Raw genomic sequence first — 20194 nt, 5'->3', positions numbered from 1 at the left:
AGAAGCAGACAGAAGAGTAAGCAAAATGTCTGACTGTACTAGGAACAGACCAGAAAATAGCACTGATTTCATAATGATGTGACACAAGACAAAGATATATTTGCCTCTGCACCACCAAAAGCTGCTCTATTCATTCCCACCTTGGAAAGGGAATACAAAGAACAGAGGGGGTTCAGCAAATGGCAACAAAGATAAGAGACTTGGAAGACGGAAAATGCTTACATGCAGCCCACACGTGCAAAACAACTGCTATGTGCTAGAAGAACAAAAAAAAAAGAAAAAAAGAAGTCTTCTAGTGCAACCAGATTATGCTGCATACCAGGACTGCGACACAGTGGATGCACACTCTTCTCCCCAGGAAACTCATCCACCTCTTACAGCCAGATGCCGCAGCCTGGCAGTAGCTGCCATCAGCCATAGGAGAGCCATCCCCTGAAGACATCCCCTTGCTGTCCGCAAGGCGGGCTCCCTCCCTGTGCCTGCCCAACGGGATACACGGCACAGAATCTTCACTGAGGTGCATCACGGTTGGTATTTTCCACAGCCTCGCAGACAAGCAGCTTGGCTGGGTTGCTCTTCCTAGGCACTTCAACATATATGTCCCAAATTCTGTCATGTAAAAGAAATCGAGAGCCCTGCTTTAAACTGCAGGAATATACTGGAGTCTTACCTGGACTCCCAAGTTTGATAGCAACGTAATTATGGCAGTGGATAGCTGTGCTGTAACAGGCTTCTTCGGCTTGGCTCTACCCAAGGTAGAGTCGCACACGAACGCTGCTTCAGCTTGTATCCACTCACTGGATTCTTGAAAACCTACTCCAGGTGACAGATGGCAACCTACTCCATCTCAGATGGCAACTCAGGCCCTTGATGTGTAATGCCAGCTCCACACTTCTGCAGCAGCCTCCAAGAATGGCACTAAGGACAAGGTCCAGCTGCCTGCAGCTGAAACAGGCCTGCAGAAACACCAGAGGAGAAGGCGGCAGGCTGCAGGCAGCGTATGCAAGGAAGGCACCTGTACTGATGCAGGCTCAGGTCATCCCAGGGACAGGAATTTGACACCCATGATTAAAGCATAATCAAAAAAACACTTTCTGACAGTGAAGTCTATTAGGCTGTGGAACAGACTCCCACGGGAAGCATGGGAAGCCTCATCCCACTCTCTCTGTAAGGACTGACAGGGCAGGCAGGAGAGAATTGAGTCCAGGACTGACAAGACGGCCTGATGGGGCCAGTACCACAAGATGTGCCTTTCAGGAGTAAAACCAACTTAAAAAATTGACTCCACCCCTCTTTGCAACATCTCCCCCCAGTTCTGCCAACACTGCTGCTTGCAAAGCAGCACTGTGGACTAGATCATTGTAGCCTGCATCATTTCACTTATTCGGAGGGATGGGGCTTTTGACCCACAACAGGTCACTGGTGTATTTTACACCATGGTCCTACCAATGGTTACATTAGCACAATCCACGGGATAACAGTGGTGGTACAGGTCAGGAATGTGAGAGGGGAGGTAAGGAAATAGGAATTTCTTAGGCCATACTACAGGTCTCTTTATACTAACCGGTATGTACGAATTCCTGCAAATGAAGACAGTAAAGGATGGAACTAGGGTGCAGGGTGTTAACTAACCCATGATTTAGTATGGTCAGACTTGTGTAATTGGACATGACCTAACATATATGGAAATCATCTTAATCTACAACAGCGAATGTCCCTGTTAATAATATATATAGTACCAAGTAAGTAAGTTTCTGACACACTGGGCTGGCAAGATAAGCTTGGTTTTGAACTGTGCAGATTGACAGGAATGTGTATTTTGCCCCATTTAAAGCAAGCAGATGCCCACCTCCTTTTATTATTTTTTTTTTTGTTTGGGGGAGAATGGGTGTGTTAAGAACATCACAAAGTTCAAAATTAATGTCTCAACTTGTAACACACTTCCCTCTCTCCCATAACACTGGTTGCAGAAGCTACCCACAGCTGACACTACTCATGAAGCTCCATATGGTTCTGCTTCCTTTCATTTTTCCTCAGCCTGACAAACTTTGGCACTGCTCAGGTTTCCCTGGTCCTTAGGAAACAGGAGAGATTCCAACAATTCCAGCTTCTCCTTCCTTTGCTTTTACAAATCTCCCACGGTGCCATCTACAAAAAACCTATTGTTATGGCAAAGCACAAAGGCAAATTTGCCTGAACGTCACTGATGCTGTAGAATTTTTCACACTGCGCTTAGTATTGTTAAAGATTACTTACATTGCATTAGAGCTGAAGGACCTCAGTAGCATAAGGGTCCCTTATACTCGCAACATGCACATACAGCAACAGAAGTCTGTGCCTGACTAACAGGCTAGTAAAGTTATTTCATTTAAGGTACAAAGACTTCAAAACGGACTGTCATTTTAAAGCACCCATGAGTCGACAACAGTTTGTACAATTAACACAGACCACTCAAAGAACGCTCACAGTACACCCGGGAAGTAACTGTGTACACAGCGAGTACCCCGTACACACCGTAAATCAGCAAGTGCTTTTTGCAGCTCTCTTCTACACTCAGTCATGAAGGATATAGATCATTACAGCCTCCAGCTATAGAGCTTTAGCTCACAGAGTAGCAGCTCACACTTTTAGCTCTGGAGATCCCCAGTTCAATCTGCTGCATGTCAGCCAAGAGGGCAGCTGTCATATAATTACAGCCACAACTTTGCATGTGAAAAAGTAGGGAGAGGGAACAGAGATCTTATTATAGAATTCTGGTTGCAACCTGCTGAAGAGTTCCCTATTTAAAGTAACTTCTTGTAAAAAGAAGGGAGATGGAAAATAAAAAAAAAGGGGGGAAAAAAATAAGGAAATAGTGTCTTCCAACTCAGCTTCCCAGTTCTCTTCGTTTTGCAGAAGAAGTCAGTGCTGCTTCGCATAAAGTCTTTTGTTACAAATGCATATGTATATTAGACAAAGCACACAAGTGCAGAGCCAGGAGTAAGGCTCTAGCCCCTTATCAGTCCAAAAGACAAAAAGAAAACCTCATTGCTGCAACCAAGACATCTGAAGTCCAACAAGACATCTTAGTTTCTTTCTGAACTATAACCATCCACCAGCAGCCAAGCCATTTGGCTATGCAATTTAAGTATTAAAAATTAAGTTCAAAAAAATCTTAACTCAGTTACATCTTGTCTTCTTCAAACTGTACACACAAGCTCTCAGGGAAACTTAACAATCCAGGAGGAGAATGTTTGAACTACAAAGATACAAACCATGGCAAAAAATTTCATCTCAAATGAAAAGATCTTCTAACGAGTGCAACACAAAACAATCAGACCAAGTTTCTTCTTATCCGTTAATCTTTCTGCAGATCCTTCTGCACACACACAGCAATTTTCGAGCCAAACATTTTTTCCAAGCCAAGAAGTTCAAAAACAGAATTTGAAGTAATGTAATCCAGTTTTAAAGAAACGTAATTTTTTCCCCAACAATTATTCTAGAAATCTGTCTTTCCTCAGTAAAACTATGTCGGACTTCAGATACTGATTAAATTCTTTGCAGAACATTGTTCTCTCCTTGACAGTCCCATCCATCCATCCATCCATGACCCAGTAACACAAACCCCATGGGTCCTCCATTGCCTGGGGTGAACCAACCACTTCAGACCACCAGCAACAGACTAGAGTGAACTCTCCAGCTTCTTGCAGACTTACCCGCTTGCTAAATACCACTCGAAGAAGACTGATCTGACTCAAACCATTTGCTACCTGCCTGCAAGAACACAGACTCGCTGGAACACGTCGACCAGTTCATGCACACTACACCAGGAGCACTTCCAAACTCCCTGAAATGCGGTTCCAACAGGATTTGAAGGAGAAGTACCTAGCAGACAGCCAAGCTGGAAGGTGTTCAGATGATTACTAACACCAAGTGCAAGCCTGCAACAGTTAACTCCAGAATTCAGCACAAGCATAGGCACACTTACACCTTGTATTTAAACCAGCTGAATTCTCTGGTGGCATCCTCTTATCAGTCTTGTTTCGGACGGCTTGTTTCTCTTTGGCTCAGAGTCTTCTGCTCCTCACCTCAAGCAAGACCTGCTCAGGAAACACACAGACTACCTGACCATCTCCCTCCCTTTAGAAGCGGGTAAGAGAAAGAATCAAGGGCATGAAGCCCAGATTTGAAGAAAGCTATGCACAGCTGCAGCAGCACAGAAACATTTGGGGCTGATTATTGCACACACAGCAAAACCCTGGCTGGGCTCATCCCACAGAAGGGACCCATAAAAGCTTCACCTCTCCCTCACCTACTGCAACCAGGCAAAGCTCACAAACATCTGAACCGCACTTGTTGCAAACGCCCAACGAAAGCAGTACAACCCTGTGCAGAGATGACTGAAATGAGACACCGTTATGCTATTTTCTATTATTATTTCTGTAAATTTAGCACTGCTAAAAGGTTCCAGATAGGCATTCTCCAGAGAATGAAATCCTTTGCCTACCCTGAGAAGATGTGCAGAGAGAACAGCAGCAAAACATACGTGTTTTTCTCATCTCTCCCAGCCTGCTGAGGCTGAAATGACTGACAAAGGTCCAAAATGAAGGGCACATATAAATTATTAATATTGCACTAGTAGTCTCACTGTTGCTGTGGCAGTCGAAAGACTTAACAGAGGCAGGCTCTGCAGGGAGATATTACTTTATTTCAAAATCATTCATTCAGGAAACTTACATACTGAGGAGAAAAGAATAATTCTGCAGCATGCTCTGTCAAACCCCTCAGCTTTAAGACCCTTCGCTTCTAAAGCAAAACCAATTTTAACAAGAACAGGAAATCAACGCAAAGCATAAGGAGCTTCGGATTTCAAGTGAGCAACACTGGAACGGCATTACTTCCGGACACGAACCCTAACACACATCTCCTCACGCCTGACCTGGAAAGTCCACCCCATTTCTGAGAGCCAGATAAGCGTTTTGTCTCTGCGGCCTCTCTGCTGAAGCAGCCAAGTGGCATACCAGCGCCAGGATAATGGGCAGCCATGCACTAGCGAGTGGAAGGGAGCCAAAAAGCCACTTCAGTTCGCCGCTCGGGCCGCAACCTGGGCTTTAAGCCCGTGCGAGGCTCCCGATTCACATTCTTCCTGACTTTTTATTTCATTCCAGGTCTCACGCTACACCTGCTGCCACAGCAGCCAAGTACCCGTGAGCAGCACACAAAGAGATGTGGCTTCCTACTGATCTATTTGCCTGCTATCGCCTGTTGCAAGTGGAACAGTTTACCAGGAGTATTAGTCTGTTTCACATTATTTCTAGAACTGGGACAAGTGACCTGATCTTTGACATTTCTGAAACAAGTTAAATTATTTTCATCTTTCTTGGTAATCAGAATAGATTTACTTTTCATTTAAAACACCAAATTTCCCTCCCAAAATATTTGAAGTAGTTACTGAAATGTTTTCTTTACCAAAGCCCTGCAAAGCCTCAAGATTATTAATAACATTTTGAATATAAAGAGGCACAACATTGCTCCATACAAATAAAATAAAGAAAGCAGTCAAATTTTCACACAACATAATTAATTTTGAAAACTAGTACTTTCTATTAAAAATTCTTGCATTAAAAAAAAAAAACATTTCCAATAACTTTAAACACTGATGGGGGCAAAGAAAAAACAGACCCTACCCCCAGCTGGATGGCATTCCTCTCCTTGGATGCAATGTGGTAGCATTTGATTGACGCATCTGATCCATTCCAAAACTCCAGGCGATGTTTTAACCATCAATGGGCAGAATCCTATTAATTTTCAGGAAAAAAAAAAAAAATAGAAAAACAGAGTAGAATATGGAGGCAGGACACAGAACAGCTGGCATTTGTCTGGTAGATCCAGCTGATTTAGCTAGATCCATAATAATCAACAGATTAAGACCAAAGTTGACAGCAAAAACTCTCTTCTACCAGCATCAGCCCCTTCCTTCCCTCCACCTTCCTTCTGCCATCTCAGTTCAACCCAGTCTCCCAACACAACTTGGAACATTAGTTCCATACCAAAGGAAATCAAATAAGAACATGGAAAGGAGAGGGAAGAGATTAAACAGGGATAACATGAAGAGCCCATTGGCATGCAACCAAGAGTCCACACAGGCCCTTGCTACAGCAGAAAACAGGAGATGAGGGATGTACGAGGAGATGGCAGGAGAGCAGATGCAAGAAGGTGAAGGTTCAAGTGGTCCCTGAGCTCAGGGGGTAAGAAGTGGCAGCAGGCAGAGCACAGAAGCGAGCCCCGGCATGCACAATGAGCTCGGCCTTCAGAAGCAGCAACACACCAGGTGACCCGCTAGCCTGGTGTCTGCTGCATTTGCATTATCGATGGGCATGGTGTGAGAAATGCAGTGTGAACCTTCCACATTAAACCAGGCTTCCCAGTCCACCCATAAATTCATTTTATTACTGGCCAAACCCAGATCCCCCAATATCAAGTACTTTTTCCCCGAAATAAGCCTCCACTTACAGTCTTCCACCAAGGACCAAACAGCTGCCACTGATTCACTTCAGTGCCAATCAGCACTGCAAGCTCTCAGGACCCAAGGTAAGAGGCAGCACAACCCCAAAAGGAATCAAGCCATTCCAGCAGCAGCCAGAAGGCCAGCGTTGTCAGCCTGAACCTTCCAGATGGCCAGCTGATGCGTCAGACCAGCCTACATCCCAGTTAACCAACCTGGAGCTGGACACCTTCCCACTGGAGGTGGATGCCTGGCTGAATGGTCAGCAGGACAGCTGGGAAACACTCCTGGTTGAGGTGGACAGCTGCCCACTTGGGAACATGAGCTGCACAAAGGTCTCCAGGCACATCCGTCATTCACCTGCTTGCTCCTCACAACTGTTCTGTGTTCCCAAGCCTTGGAATGATTAACAGCAGAGAAGAGCTGGATGGGCAGAAGTAGGGAATGCAAGAACAAGCTGACATCCTGCAAAGGGAAGGGAGCAGCAGGCTGGAAGATGGGATCTTACAGGAGGAAAAATGGTTGCTACAGTGCAGAGGGGAGCTGGGAGAAACAGGAGGGGGCTGTTGGCAGAAAGCAGGCAGAGGAAGGCATGCCACCACAGGGAGCTGGAAGGGTGTATAGCCCAGGTCTGATAAATCAGGTATCACTGCCAGAATCCTACACCAGCCCCTAAAACCTCTACCACTGACCTGGGGGGCTCCAGGCTCAGCAACAACCAGGATCTGACACAAGCATGTCTGTGCAGCAGCTTCAGGTGGTCGTTTCAGGCATCTCACATCCAAACAATTAAGTACCCTGAAGACAAGGACACAGACCTCAAATTCGATGTGATACAATCACCTTGAGCTCGCACAACGAGAAGGACAGGCTGCTGGCCCTGACAAGGACCACACAGCTGCAGGTTGCACCTCCATCAGGCTCCCCAGAGCAAGCGGTTACACATAAGCCAGACTGCCCTTGTAACCAGCCCCCTGGCCCGTCACGAGCGCCTGGACCCTGCTCCATCCACAGTGAATGCACAAACCTCCACCTCGCACTCTAAATAATTAAACTCCTGGGGAGCAGCAGCAGACTCACAAAACTCTTACATAGACCAAGCCAGTCATTAATGGGGGGTCAAAGATGAATGCTCTATTTTTTTTAAGTGTGCTTTGATGCATGCGGAGAGCGGTGAGACGAGATCTTCATTACCCTCTCTGGTACCTGATGAATTTTTCCTTTCCTGGCTATCAACACCTCCCTGCTTCCACCTGAACCCCATACTGCTGGCAAGCATCCGGACAGTGAGAGACAATTAGGAGGTGTGTTTGGACGAAATCTGTGCTAGCTGGTCACCTGTAGGTAGGGAAGCTAAGCCAGGCTGAGCAAAGCCAGGCTCTACCAGAGGCTCAGCCAATGTTTATTACGAGGTTTGGGTTTCACACAGATGCCACTGGGTGGAATCCCGGGGCCAGAATGACGCTGAAAGTCATGCAAACCACAACCTCACACACTGTCTCCCTTACAGTAAGGCGCAGAGCATAAGCCAGTAAAATCTGTCGGGATTATTAGCTTGGGCTTGGAGCCAGCGCTGGGAGCTGCCACAGGGCAGGGAGGCTGCCTGCAGACCGGCAGGTCACCAGGAAGGAAGTGGAAGTCCCTTGATGGAGAGAGAGCAGGCAGGGAAGGCAAGACACAGTTGAGAAAAGGTCACAGAAACACTAGTCTGATCCACCCCTTCTGGCCTTAAAATACACACACACACACACACACGTGAGCTTCTTACTACTCTGCTTTGTTCAGACATTTTAAGGAGAGCTCTGCTCTTCCAACTCCCTTTGCATTCCCCCAATCCACACCAGTTCTGGGAATTGGTTCTTTAGGGTTTCCATCAATTAAAACCTCAGATGGAGAGAAAGGAAAGCAGAGTTTTTCGGGGAAGGAGTCACCAGAGACACAGAAAACTCCCCCAGCAGCACACAGGGAGGTCAGATGCTCTACTGGCAGTGCCAATTCCAGACTGCACTGGCCAAGCCTCTGCCAGCCCGTCTGCTCCCTGTGCAGGGGAGGCCACAAACTGGAACTGGCTCCAGGATCTCTGCTACTGTGCTGAGAAAGTGGCTGGTGTAGCAAAGCCAGCTCTCATTTATTATTTATAAGCAGTCCAGATAGATGCCCTTTTTTTCAGGTCACTAGGAACCTTCTCCCGGCAAAACCCAATACTTGTGCTTTCAGAAGGAAGTTAAGAGCTTCACACACAACACCAGCACTCACCTCTCCCAGCATGGCAAAAGCAGCAGCTGTTACTTCCATTATTCTTGGAAACGGGGGGAAAATAGCTCGGACTCTCGAGCCTTGGCACCTCTTCCCTCCTGCCGTTTGCCTACCAGAGCTACGGTTACTATTCAGGGCAGGAGTGCTCCACAGGGTACACATTCCAGGGGACTGAGCCATCCCTCGTGGCCAGGCTCAAAATGGCAGACAGCGATGAATAGGATAATTAGAAAGTACAACAGAAACCGCAACATAAAAACAAGCGGCTTCTATTACAAGAAACAGTTCCATGGCATGGTTAGATCCATCACCCCATATGCTGGGTGGTGGTGGTGCCTCAGGAGCCTGCTGCTATTATCTGTTTGCAATCACATTTCAGCCCGTCTTTCTGCTTAATGCACGAAAAGCAGAGCTAATCAGATTCACGCTCTCTTTCTGCTTAATATCTCCAGTTCCCAAGCATGCTCTGTACTGCTTCAACCAATGTTCAGCTAACACTAGCCAGGAGCACACAGTGCAAAAACAGGGGGAAAAAAATGAACTACCTATTAATTTCAGTCCTTCTTTCCACCTATCATGTCTAAAATTCCTTCTACACTTGAGCTTTACAAACAAAAATCAGGAAATTCCCGTTTCCCTCTCTACACCACACCCGGTTCATGTGTGAGTTCCCTTCTCCAAACTGCTCCTCCAGTGGTATCTGGGCAATTAGTTATAGCACAGATCTATGAGGCTTGCCTCTTACTCTCTGGGACAGCTTTTTAAAATATTTCCTGGCTAGGAACATCCACAGGATATATTCTGATGGCACCGTAATAACTCCTCTTTGTTAATCTATCCGTAGTGACCAGCACATGCCCTACTCCTTGCTCTCACCCCAGCACTATTTAATTATTGCAATCCTACATGGGTACTCTAAGGTGCCATCAGCATTTCCAGCCTGAGGACAAACAGGGCCCTGGAATAGCTGCTTCTTTCACCGCATCCCTTCGCACTCCACAGGGCGGCTGGAACATCACTATAGTCAGCTATGATCCCTGGATCTTCACTAGAACGACCAACACAACAGCACAGAATCCCACAGACTGGGCAGATTGCATGAAAATTCAGCAAAGATATCCAGGAAAAGACGGGCTTATGGGAATACCCATCATCATGAGCCAGGTTAAGCAGCGCAGGAGGAGAGTCACCCATTACAAGCACGATTGAAGATTTGCCAAAACAACAACAACAACAAAAATCAGCAAGTATTTACAGGAAATGAGAAGGAGATGTAGGCGGAAGACAAAAGTGCTAGGATACATATCTCTATCCAGAAGGAATAAAAAAGGGAGACTGTAGAGATGAAACCCCAGACAGCCCCCGCATCTGTACACATCCCCCTGCTAATACCCACTACATCAATCAGAACAATGGCAGCTCTGGAGAAGACCCCGATTATCCAGCTCCTTCACTAACATCTTCCCCAGAGGCTGCATACATGTGCAAGGGGATTGAAGAAAAACATACTTCACAATGAGATTACTTATAGCATTTTCTATATTGCCCCCTCTTTTATAAATGTGTCTTTTTTTCAAAAAATATTGCAGCTGGCTTATAAATGTGTCTGATTTAAAAAAGAAAAAAAAAAACACCGTATCCTTGAAAACAAAGACACTTTGTGCCCAGCATATCTAGTGGCACAATTATTTAATACCAATACACTGGTTCTTTCCTTTATTCACTCCATCCTTGGAACACAAATCCACTGTAACAGCCACCCAGTGTATAATCTTACCATGCAAAGCAACACAACCCTACAATAATCTTTCTCTTGCCATATCGTCTCCACATGCCAACAAGAATTTAGGCTTAAATGCTTTAAAAAAAAGCCCAACCAACTGCAGTACAGCCTGAAACAAATCTCTAACAACTCTCAAGCTGAAACAAATTGTCTCATCCCTCCCTACTACTTTCCTTATTTGAAAATGGCTGCACAAACCTTTCTAATTCATGCACCATGCTGATTGCAACCTGCCCCTCCCGCCCTGTACAGCCACTCGGTCAGTCCACACAGGCATGGGCTCACTGTATCCTCCTGCCTCTGGCACACGGCTCTTCACTGACATCATCTTCACTTTCATGCTGTATAAAATTCACCAGTCAGACACCGTATCTGCTCCTTTAGCCATAAAGCAATCACCGCAGGCCAACAGACGCCTCCATCCAGTCTCCCAAACGCACACGCTGACCCGCACCGTGCCCCTGCTAAGTAGATGCTGGGGCACGCGTCTCGTTAGGTGACACATCCCTCCTTCCCTGCACTCAGCAGAAGCTAATGCAGATATGCCGATCCATCAGCGACAGAAACACTGTTCATGCCGCTCAGCAGAAGCAAAGTTCACTTTGGTCAGCCCCCACGGAGCCTGAGCTTCAGCACACCCCTGGCTTCATTGCACCCCCGGAGCAGAACTGCACCGTTCTGCACCACCACAGTTGTGTCCCACAAGGCCTTCCGAGTTTCTGCTGGTGCCTGAAAATTAGTCAGTCACATTTCAGAGATGGAGAGATGGTGTGGTACCCGACTTGAGGCCTGGCTCACTATGGGCACGCAGAAAATTCTCCCGACGTTTCCCTGCCCTTGCCATTTATCCCAGGCCATAGGGACCACCTGGTTCCACTAACTCCAAGGCCTTAGTCCAAATAGCTGCCACCGCCACATTAGAGGAAGCTTTTTCATGAGCTCAGCCGCCAGCTCTCTCCTCAGGCAGTCCCCTTTTGCCCTCTCCTAAGGGAGGGTTATTGCTACTATTTTTTGAGCCCTGTAATACCCTTAGGCTCTGTCTCTGAGCAGATACCCTTATAGCAATGGGCTCTCGGGTACTACGGTACATCTCTCACCGCAAAAGTGGTGGGGAAAAAAAACACAACACTTTCCCTTTTTTTTCCCCTTTTGAAATTACTGTTTGGGAATGGCGTCAGCATCTGGAGGCACACAAGTATATCCCAGGGAAAGAATGAGAGGAGAGGAGCAGAGGGGAAGGGAGGGACCTGAAAATGAAGGCTGAGGGCGAGGTTTCACATTACAGCTGAACCAGGCTAATAGTTCACTGCTGCCAAAAAAAGGGGGGCCCCATTTCCACCTTTCTCTCATTCCCTACCTTTCAGTCCTGGCAAAACAATTCTCACCCCTCCTGCATGGCAGATCTGATACCAGCCTGAACCTGGTGAGCAGATTCAGCTCTCTGTCCCAGGAGAAAACCATTCACTTTTCTATATTTTGGGGCAAGTCAGCTTTCTGAAAGCTGAACAAGCTGGATCCATGTAGCACCAGAGCAGGCACAAGGCAGGGAATACCACAAGGCATGGCCACCCCTCTTAGAAGGAGCAGTTGGTTAGATTGGTTCAGCTACAGCACGAAAACCCATCCTTACCCATGGGAAACTGCAGTTTCACCCAACAATTAACTACACCAGTCAGCACAAAAGAAGGGGCCTAGCTGAAAAGCCTGCAAGAGAGGTGTTTGCTAATAATCTTAAAACAGGGAGTTTTACCTATTATTAGACTCTATGAACCAACAGCATTTCTGAGCTGGATGATGAATGCAGCCATGTACGTAAAGGCTGACACTAAAATTAAGCAGACCCAAACCAGAGAGAAAGATGAGAAGTACTACAGGACCTACAATAATAATTGTGCCTATTTCTAAATTAGACTCTCTTACTATCAAACAAGATGGCTGCCTTCATCACTATGCTCAGAAATGTCTGTTTTCATTACAAATTTAACAATTAGTTTCAGGGCGTCTTGATAAAGCATTTTTCTTTCCCCATCAGCTTCTACATCATCAGATGAGCAAAAATACTGCAGTTCTTTTCGGGGGAAAAAAAAAGCCCATATTACTCCAGTGTGTTTATTCCTCTCCACCTCCTCTGCTCAATTACTAAAAGCAATTTACAGACAATAAATGTAACTTCACAGCTGCCTGTATGAAGTATTCCCTTCATTTTATAGATGAGGTTACAGGCTATACAGAAATTAATATCAGCGAGGTCTACTTCAAAGCTGGATAAGCAAGAGGAACAGATGAACTCTTAAAGAATACAGATCATGCCTGTACTCTAGTAAAACCAGTAACAAAGAATTAAGGATACTACCAGTTGGTTATAAATTCCTTGAATGTATCTGCTCAAATACAGTAAAAAACAAAAGTTTGCTTTGAGGTTTTGTTTGGGTTTATTCTTATTGGGTTTTTATTAGGAACAACATAATGAGATTTCAGATTTACAGCTCAGCATCCTATAGACCAAACATGTTCACTTTACTAGTAAACCCACGCTTAACCGCTAACTTCACAGACTCAGAGGTACCTGGCTCTTCCCACTTGGTACAAGATCACCAGGAACCTGCAGCTAGAAACCCTGTACATAATTTAAATCAATGAAGCTAAGTAAGTCAGGAGAGAGTCCAACATTTTCTGCCACAGCCTTGCTGGCTTTGGCTTGGCTAGGAGGAGCAAAAACCTACATATGTTGTTAAAATTGCCAGCGGTGACTTTGAAAAAGCAGCAGGAGTAGCAACATTAAAGGGAAAAAAAAAAAAAAAGTGCAGTTTTGTACAGGCACTCTTCTGAGGATAACTGCTCCTTAAGGCTTAATAAAAATGCACGGCCAACTTTTCTTCTTCCACACATTAGTAGAGCTCAGAAATAGCACCTGAGTCTAGTTACACAACTCAGTAGGCCCAGCTTCTCCCAGGAAAAAAAGACCATCAGCACACAGGTACTCCAAAGGCTCAGTCATCTGAGCAGTCCCTTCAAGGAAAAATAATCCTATTAAGAATTGGGGTGTTGCTAATGAAGACAAAAAGAAGTGTTCATTTTGGCACTCCTTAATTACACTAGTTCCACTCTGTCCATTTACTACCAAACCTAACACCTGTAGGTCAGTAAATTCACCGCGTTCCTCCATCCATCCCTAAGATCCTCTCCTGGCACCATCCCCTCTTCAGCCAACAACCACCTGTCACTGCCCATACATTCCCTTATCCCTGACTAACACAAACCAGTATTTGTACAACTACAGCGCTTGGAAAACTAATTTAGGATTAAGGCCTTCATTTCTAGACTGCATACAAATACCAGGCATGCTTAAACCAACAGGGTGTTGTGGGCTTCTGCACTGCAACTAGCTTAAAACCAAAAGCCGTATCATGCACGCATCAACAAACACACAGGCTTCAAGATGGACCAAAAAAACGAACACAATACAAAGGATTTGGACTTGTAAAATCTCTCACATGGGGAGAGCTGATAAACAGAACAACACTTCCAGCAGAACTGTGATTTTCTGCGTTTCCACTGCAGCAAGTACAGATGTTTGTGCCACTGGGACTTGTGCCCTGTTCACCCAAACCTGCAATGGCATCGCAACCTTCCACTAGCCCCAAAAATGGCTCAGCAGATGTAGCCACTGCAGCAAACACCTGCCCCAGCAAGCAGGTGTCCATGCCCGGAGCACACAACCCACGCTCCCCTTTCCCGGCAAGATTTGGGGTGTTCATGCCAAACCATCAAGCCCTGAAACCTCCCAAAAGCTGCACAACAGCAGGAAGAGAGAGGCGACCTAATGAGCTTGAACAGATAGTCCTGTGGTTTAAACTGGCACCCCAACATTGTCAGCAATGCTACGGGAGTCTAGAACTGAACTCCAACCAAACCCCCAGTCCAGCAACCTCCATCTGCTCCACCTGAGGACAGGCCACAGCTCTCCTCCCTCTCCTGAACTCTTCCAAATGGGAAGAAACCAGTGGCTCAGGCTGAGAATTTTCTTTTTGAGGCTGGCAGATCTGTTGTGGAGACTGATCCACTGATATTTTTCTAATATAACGAACATATAAGATGCCTAGAATTTGATAGCTGCTTTTTAATTAAATTGGAATAAGTAAATCACAGCCTGTTGCCATGGAGAATGAACAGACATAGCCTCTTGACTCCAGGGCAGGATCAAGCAGGAGAGGCAGGCAAGGCTGTGAAATTAAAAACACCTATTTTAAAGCAAATGGTCTTGATAATTAGCAAAAAACATGGCACAGGGAAATAATATAACCATATGGCAGGAAGTGGTTTTCAAGGTGAACTACAAAGCTGTTTTAAATAAATGAATAAACTGCTAGAGCTGTTGGGTCAGTTGCAAAATCATACATGCAGGATTACACATGATTTAAAAAATATACCAAAAAACTCAGCAATTAGCTCTTCTTTCAGTTTCCTGCCTATGGCCTGCATCTCTCTCAGTTCTAATTTTTAAGGACTTGTTTCAAGTGATTAACATTTGCACCTATTTGCAGTTACCAGAGAGCCTTCAAACGCACACGTTTTCAAAAGCCTTGCGGTTCACTCTGAAGCAAGAACCAAGTTTATGGGATATAAAACCTTTTATCTCTTACTCAGCATCATTACACTGTCCTGGCCAGGTGATCAGACACTAATAATCATTCCTGAATCCATGCATCGCTGTCATGACTCCCATGACTTTGAAGGGAATTTGTCCCCCGCACTGGTGTACACACTGTGGTACACCCCTCAAGAAGCACAGCTCAGAGAGAGCCAAAACACAACACTGGTCTGTCAGGAGGAGACAGCATGGCCTTCAGCACAAGCTTGGCTGATGCACAAGAGCCTTGCAAGCTCTCTTCCCAGTTTGTCCAGAGCACAAGCCATCGAAATATTCCACCCCTTCCTGCTTCCAGCTCACCCCTGTCAGCGGAGGCTGCCCAGAGACATGGGGCTGGACAGTTTATGTCATTCCTACACCACCTCTGCAGAGAGGGTGTCGTACAGCAGTTGTCCTGGCCCTTTTAAGACGCTTGTGCTCTGCTCGGATCTAAAAGAGCCACAGCAAGGAAACTCCCTCATTGCCTTCTCAAGCTCAGCCAGGGCAAATCTGACCTAGACTTGTCTTATGATTTCCAGTGAGCATGTGGCCAAAGTGCATCAAATTCATCATAGCTTAAAAATACTTGACATAAATTGTACCTGATGACTCAGTTTCAAAAATGTGCTGTACATTTTTTTGGAGGGAAGGGACAGATTAACTAACTTTCACTTCAAACCTCCCATCCACTCTCAGGGAAAAGCCAACCTTTTCTCCTATTTTGTGAAGATACAAGTTGTCAGCCACAGTCATTAGTCTTCCACTGGGGCTAATGACCCACACAAAACAAACTGTCAGGGTCCCAGTCCAGGCTCTCACGACACAGCCAGTTACACAAAAAATCAGTCATATTTTCAGCACTAATCAACAGAATGTGAGCTGGCTATTAACAAGTTCTCTTCTATTCCCCACCAAAACCAAGAAACACTCCGTACAGGGAGAGGAGTCAGGACAAAAATCTTAGGAAAAAAAAAGGGGCTGGGAAAAAATGAGCAATTAAAATCAGTACTGCCTCCTTTCACAGTTTTGCCCCCGTATTTTGGAACATCTACTGCTTTAACTGAAGTCACACTACCTAAAATTCATGGCTTTCATTAAAATAAACTCCAGGTCCAAGTCTCCATGAAGATATCCATAAACTTGCAAATCTGGTTCACCCTGAAGGACGCCAATGAGGACCCCAATGCCTCTCCTTAAATACGGTGGGGTGGGGGCAGAACGAGCGGGCTAGTTTGTCGTCTTTGAACAGCTGAGGCTGCAGCAATATTTGCCCAACCTCTTTGCTCATGCACCCCTTTCCTGACCAAAGCCTGCAGCAAGAGGACCTGCGAAACATCTCAGGATACATTAGCTTAGCTGGAAGGTGCTGCACACCCTCAGCTTCCCCCTCCTCAATGCCTTCCCTGGCATGCAACCCGCTTCCTGCTGACTGAACCACAGTCCTGCCCCACCATCTGAACACAGATGACTTCACATAGGCTGTTATTGCCCTCACAGGCACTGGACAGCCAGAGGGCAGTGGGTGGCTTGTTCCTCCCCACTTTGCAGCATTACTGATTTTTAATTTTGACCTAAAGAGAAAAGATTGGACACATTTATCAAGGCCAGCCTAGCATCTTCCTCTGAAAGGGAGCTGTGGTTTCTTCTCTGTCCCCACAAGCCAAGATAACCATGCAGGGGAAGACTCCTTCCCAGGGACACTCCCAGCTGGACAGACCCAGGGTTAACGGGTGCCTGCGTTAAGACTCAAGCCAGGCAGCTGCTTGGCATTTGAAGGAAGATGCTAGCTGTGCCCAGGAGTAGATTATTTTCGTATCACAACAAAGAGGGTTGCAGGCCAAAAATATAAATTTAAAAATTAAAAATAAAAAAGCCACTCTTCACACATAAAACTGCTCCCTTCAGCAGCATCGCACTGTGATGTACGCACAAGGATGGGATAACGCTCGCTTGCAGGGCCAAGCTTCCTGCTCCCATCACCTGTGCTCTCCTCTTGCTCACTCTTCCCTGACCTCCAGCCTTCCCGGGGGCCAGCCTAGCTCCCTGCCTGCCCCTCTTGCCCCCAGCCCACCCCCCCAGTACCCCCTTCTCCTACCCACAAACTTCTCTTGACCCCCGCCCCCCGGCACCCTTCCCTGTGCCACTCTCAGCACCCACACGCAGCAAAACGGCGGCAGAGCGCTTCCCAGACCAGAAGAGGCTGCAGACGCCAGCCTTGCTGGGGTGTTTTTCACCAGGTGGCGGGTCTCTCCACGCCGCTGCCCAGGCTCCCACCGGGAGTATCCAGCCATGAACCTTGGTGGCTGCGAGGCCGCTGGCTCCAGGGGCGTGTGACACACATGCTGTCCCCGCCGCTGTCAACAACTTCCAGCCACGGTCCCGGTGGGCAAGTCCCGGGTGGGCAAGGGGCTGCCAGCACTGCCAGCAGTAATCCGGATGGGGAAAGTCAGCTCATAAACTGGATGGCGCTTTGACAAAAATAAAGATCACCTTAATATTCTTTTTAACAGCCAGAAAGGTTGGTTCCTATGGATGGGGGCAAGATGGGTGGAGGGGAGGAAGAGGGTAGAGGCAATACACAAAACCGCACGGCCTTAACTGTTTGTTCACCACAAAAATAAAACAACGTGAAGGAATCGGAGATTAAGGACGGCTGCACAAGGAGCAGGACGGACACCCAGGCGAGGGGGGAGCCGCAGCCTGCGGGAAGCACCGGCGCTCCCCCGCCGCCGACAGGCCCGGCTGCCGGACCGGAGCCCCCGCGCCCCTCCTGCCCTTCACAGGAGGAGGAACGCCGGGTCTGCCTCCCGCGGCGCCCCGTCCCCAGGGGGCGCGGGCAGAGCTCGGGTTACGGCCCCCTTAAAAACAAACAAACCCCCCAGCAAACACCGCACACGCCGCGGGGGTTGGGGGGAGGGAACAAACCGCCAAGAGATTAAAAAGTCACCTCAGAACAAACAAGGGGGAAGGGGAAAAAGAGGGTGCGAGTATGTCCCCCACACGCCACGGGGATGGGCCGCCCCCGCAGGGTGAGACCCCCGCCCCGCGCGCCAGGTGAGGCGGCGGGCAACCGCCGTAACGGCCGCCGCTTACCTGCGAGGGCCGGCCCTCAGCGTCCCATGGCAGCCCCGTCCCGCCCCGTCCCGCGGCGGGCAGAGGGGCTCCCGGTTCTTTGTTGCACGGAGGGGAGCGGGTACGGATCCCGTCAGCTCATGTGACGCGGCAGAGCTCGGTATCCGGGGCTTCTCCTTGGTTTTTTCCTCCCCTCTTCCCCCCCTCGCCCCTGCCCGCCCTCCGCCGGCGCTCAGGGCAGGCCCCGCAGCCGGGCGCGGGTCTCAGGCCCGACTGGCTGCTGGCAGAGCGGCGGGGGAGGAGGAGGAGGAGCCGCCGGCGGGGCGGGCTCCCTCGGCAGGGCCGGGCGCGGAGGAGGGCTCTGGCATCTCACAGCGCTGCCTGGAGGGGGAGGTGGCGGGGGAGGGCGCTGCCTCGCGCCCCGTCGTGTGCCGTGCGCTCTCGCCGGCTCCCGCTCTCGCCCCCGTTTCCTGCGAGGAGGTGGCGCCGGGAGTCCGCCCTCCCCCGGGGCCCTGGTGGGACCGGCCTCTGCCGTGGTCCGGCAGGCCCCGCTCGGGGGCGTAAAAGCTCCGGTGCCTGGCTGCTGTGGCGGCGGGGCAGAGGGAGCTGCTGTGGGCCGTGGGGCAGGCGCCGGCTCCCCTAGGCGAACGGCTGCTCGCCGCCCCACGGCCACGGCGGGGTCAGGTCGGCATGGTCTTCGCCGGCCTCCTTTAGCTTAGAGGAGCAGTGGGTTTGTTCCCCTCTTGAGGCTGATGTTGCCGCACTTGGGGCCCTGATGCATAGGCCTGGGCCTGCCGCAGCAGTCTGGAAAGTAAATAAAAACGTAATTATGTGCATTCTAGTTGGGACTCGCAATAAAAATGAGGAAAACCCCTTGTTTTCTCTAGAACAGATGAGAGGAATAGCAGTGCTGAGTCAGATCAGCATCCTGCCTCCAAGAGTGCAGAACAGACAAACCCTAAGACAGACTGTTGGCTCCAACAAGCAGACGGTGTTGCTGCCCCAGAAGGGTCCTCCATGACTTGGTGGTCCTGTGGTTGGGCACTTCCCAACCCACAGCTCTTGTCCAAAGGGGTTTTCTTTAATGCATTGTCTTCTTCTTTTGAACCATGTGAAATTTTCTACATCATGCAGCAAGCATCCAGCTCACTTCTTCAGACATCATTCAGTCATCTCCTTTTGTTTGCCAAGCTGCAAGTGGAGGGCAAAGAGAGACCACCTTTCTGCAGCTCTTTAATGACCCAATATGCCATTTTTCTTCACAAGCCAAGTCTGAAAAACATTACACCACCAAGACAGGCCATATATAGGAAACACAGATGACATTTCCATCAGAAATGCGGACAGCTCAGAAAACCTCGGACTCCTTCATCAAATACAACCGCAAATTCAATGAGCAGCTTCACTGCTGCTCTAGTCAGTCCCAAGATTGCGCCTACACTGGCATTGCCTTTGTGGACACCACAATTGACACTAAAAAATGCCACCCTGCAAGCTATTATAGCACATACACAAGAACCTACAGACCATAAAACTTCCTCTATAAAGCAGATGCAGTAAGACCAACAGCCATCCAAAACGCACCGAGAAGCTGTGAGATTCAGCCAGCCCTGCAGATATTGTTGCACCTGCTCTGAGGAGAGCACTGGGTGCTCTGCTTTATCCTGCAAGGTCGTTCTTCCAGCAAAATAGATATGAATTCACTACAATGAGGATAGGACATCAACAACAGCAATTTTTAAAAATCACTTTTCAAGGAATCAAGGTTTATTTTGTGTTTGTCTAGTGCAATCAAAATTAACAGGGACTGGCAAAGTCTCTGACCCCATTAGCTTTCTGCAAATTTGTTATTCTTCTTTTTATTTTAGAGTCTCTACTGTAGCATTTCTCTCCTCAAACCACGTGCCCCTGGTAGCGATAATATTCCACGTTAAAATCCACACATAAAATAATCTTTTAAATTACTGTC

General features: G+C 47.8%; 1 protein-coding gene across 7 annotated transcripts in view; it reads right to left on the bottom strand.

Moving 5' to 3' along the window:
* TCF20 (transcription factor 20) overlaps positions 1-18568 on the bottom strand; it is a 131481-nt gene extending 112913 nt beyond the window's left edge. For 2 of the 7 annotated variants that reach the window (XR_010468852.1, XM_065045464.1), the window contains exons 1-3: positions 18247-18567; positions 7177-7282; positions 5667-5777 (exon numbers count right to left, since the gene is read on the bottom strand). The gene's annotated coding sequence lies outside the window, so the exon portion shown is untranslated. Of the gene's footprint in view, positions 1-5666; positions 5778-7176; positions 7283-18246 lie in introns of all 7 variants that reach the window. The other 5 variants (XR_010468851.1, XM_065045459.1, XM_065045439.1 and 2 more) reach the window with 4 other exon arrangements.
* Positions 18569-20194: the final 1626 nt, after the last annotated feature.

This window comes from Columba livia, chromosome 1 (genome assembly GCF_036013475.1).
Source record: "Columba livia isolate bColLiv1 breed racing homer chromosome 1, bColLiv1.pat.W.v2, whole genome shotgun sequence".
Lineage (NCBI taxonomy): Eukaryota > Metazoa > Chordata > Aves > Columbiformes > Columbidae > Columba > Columba livia.
This window is presented reverse-complemented; position numbering and strand designations above follow the sequence as displayed.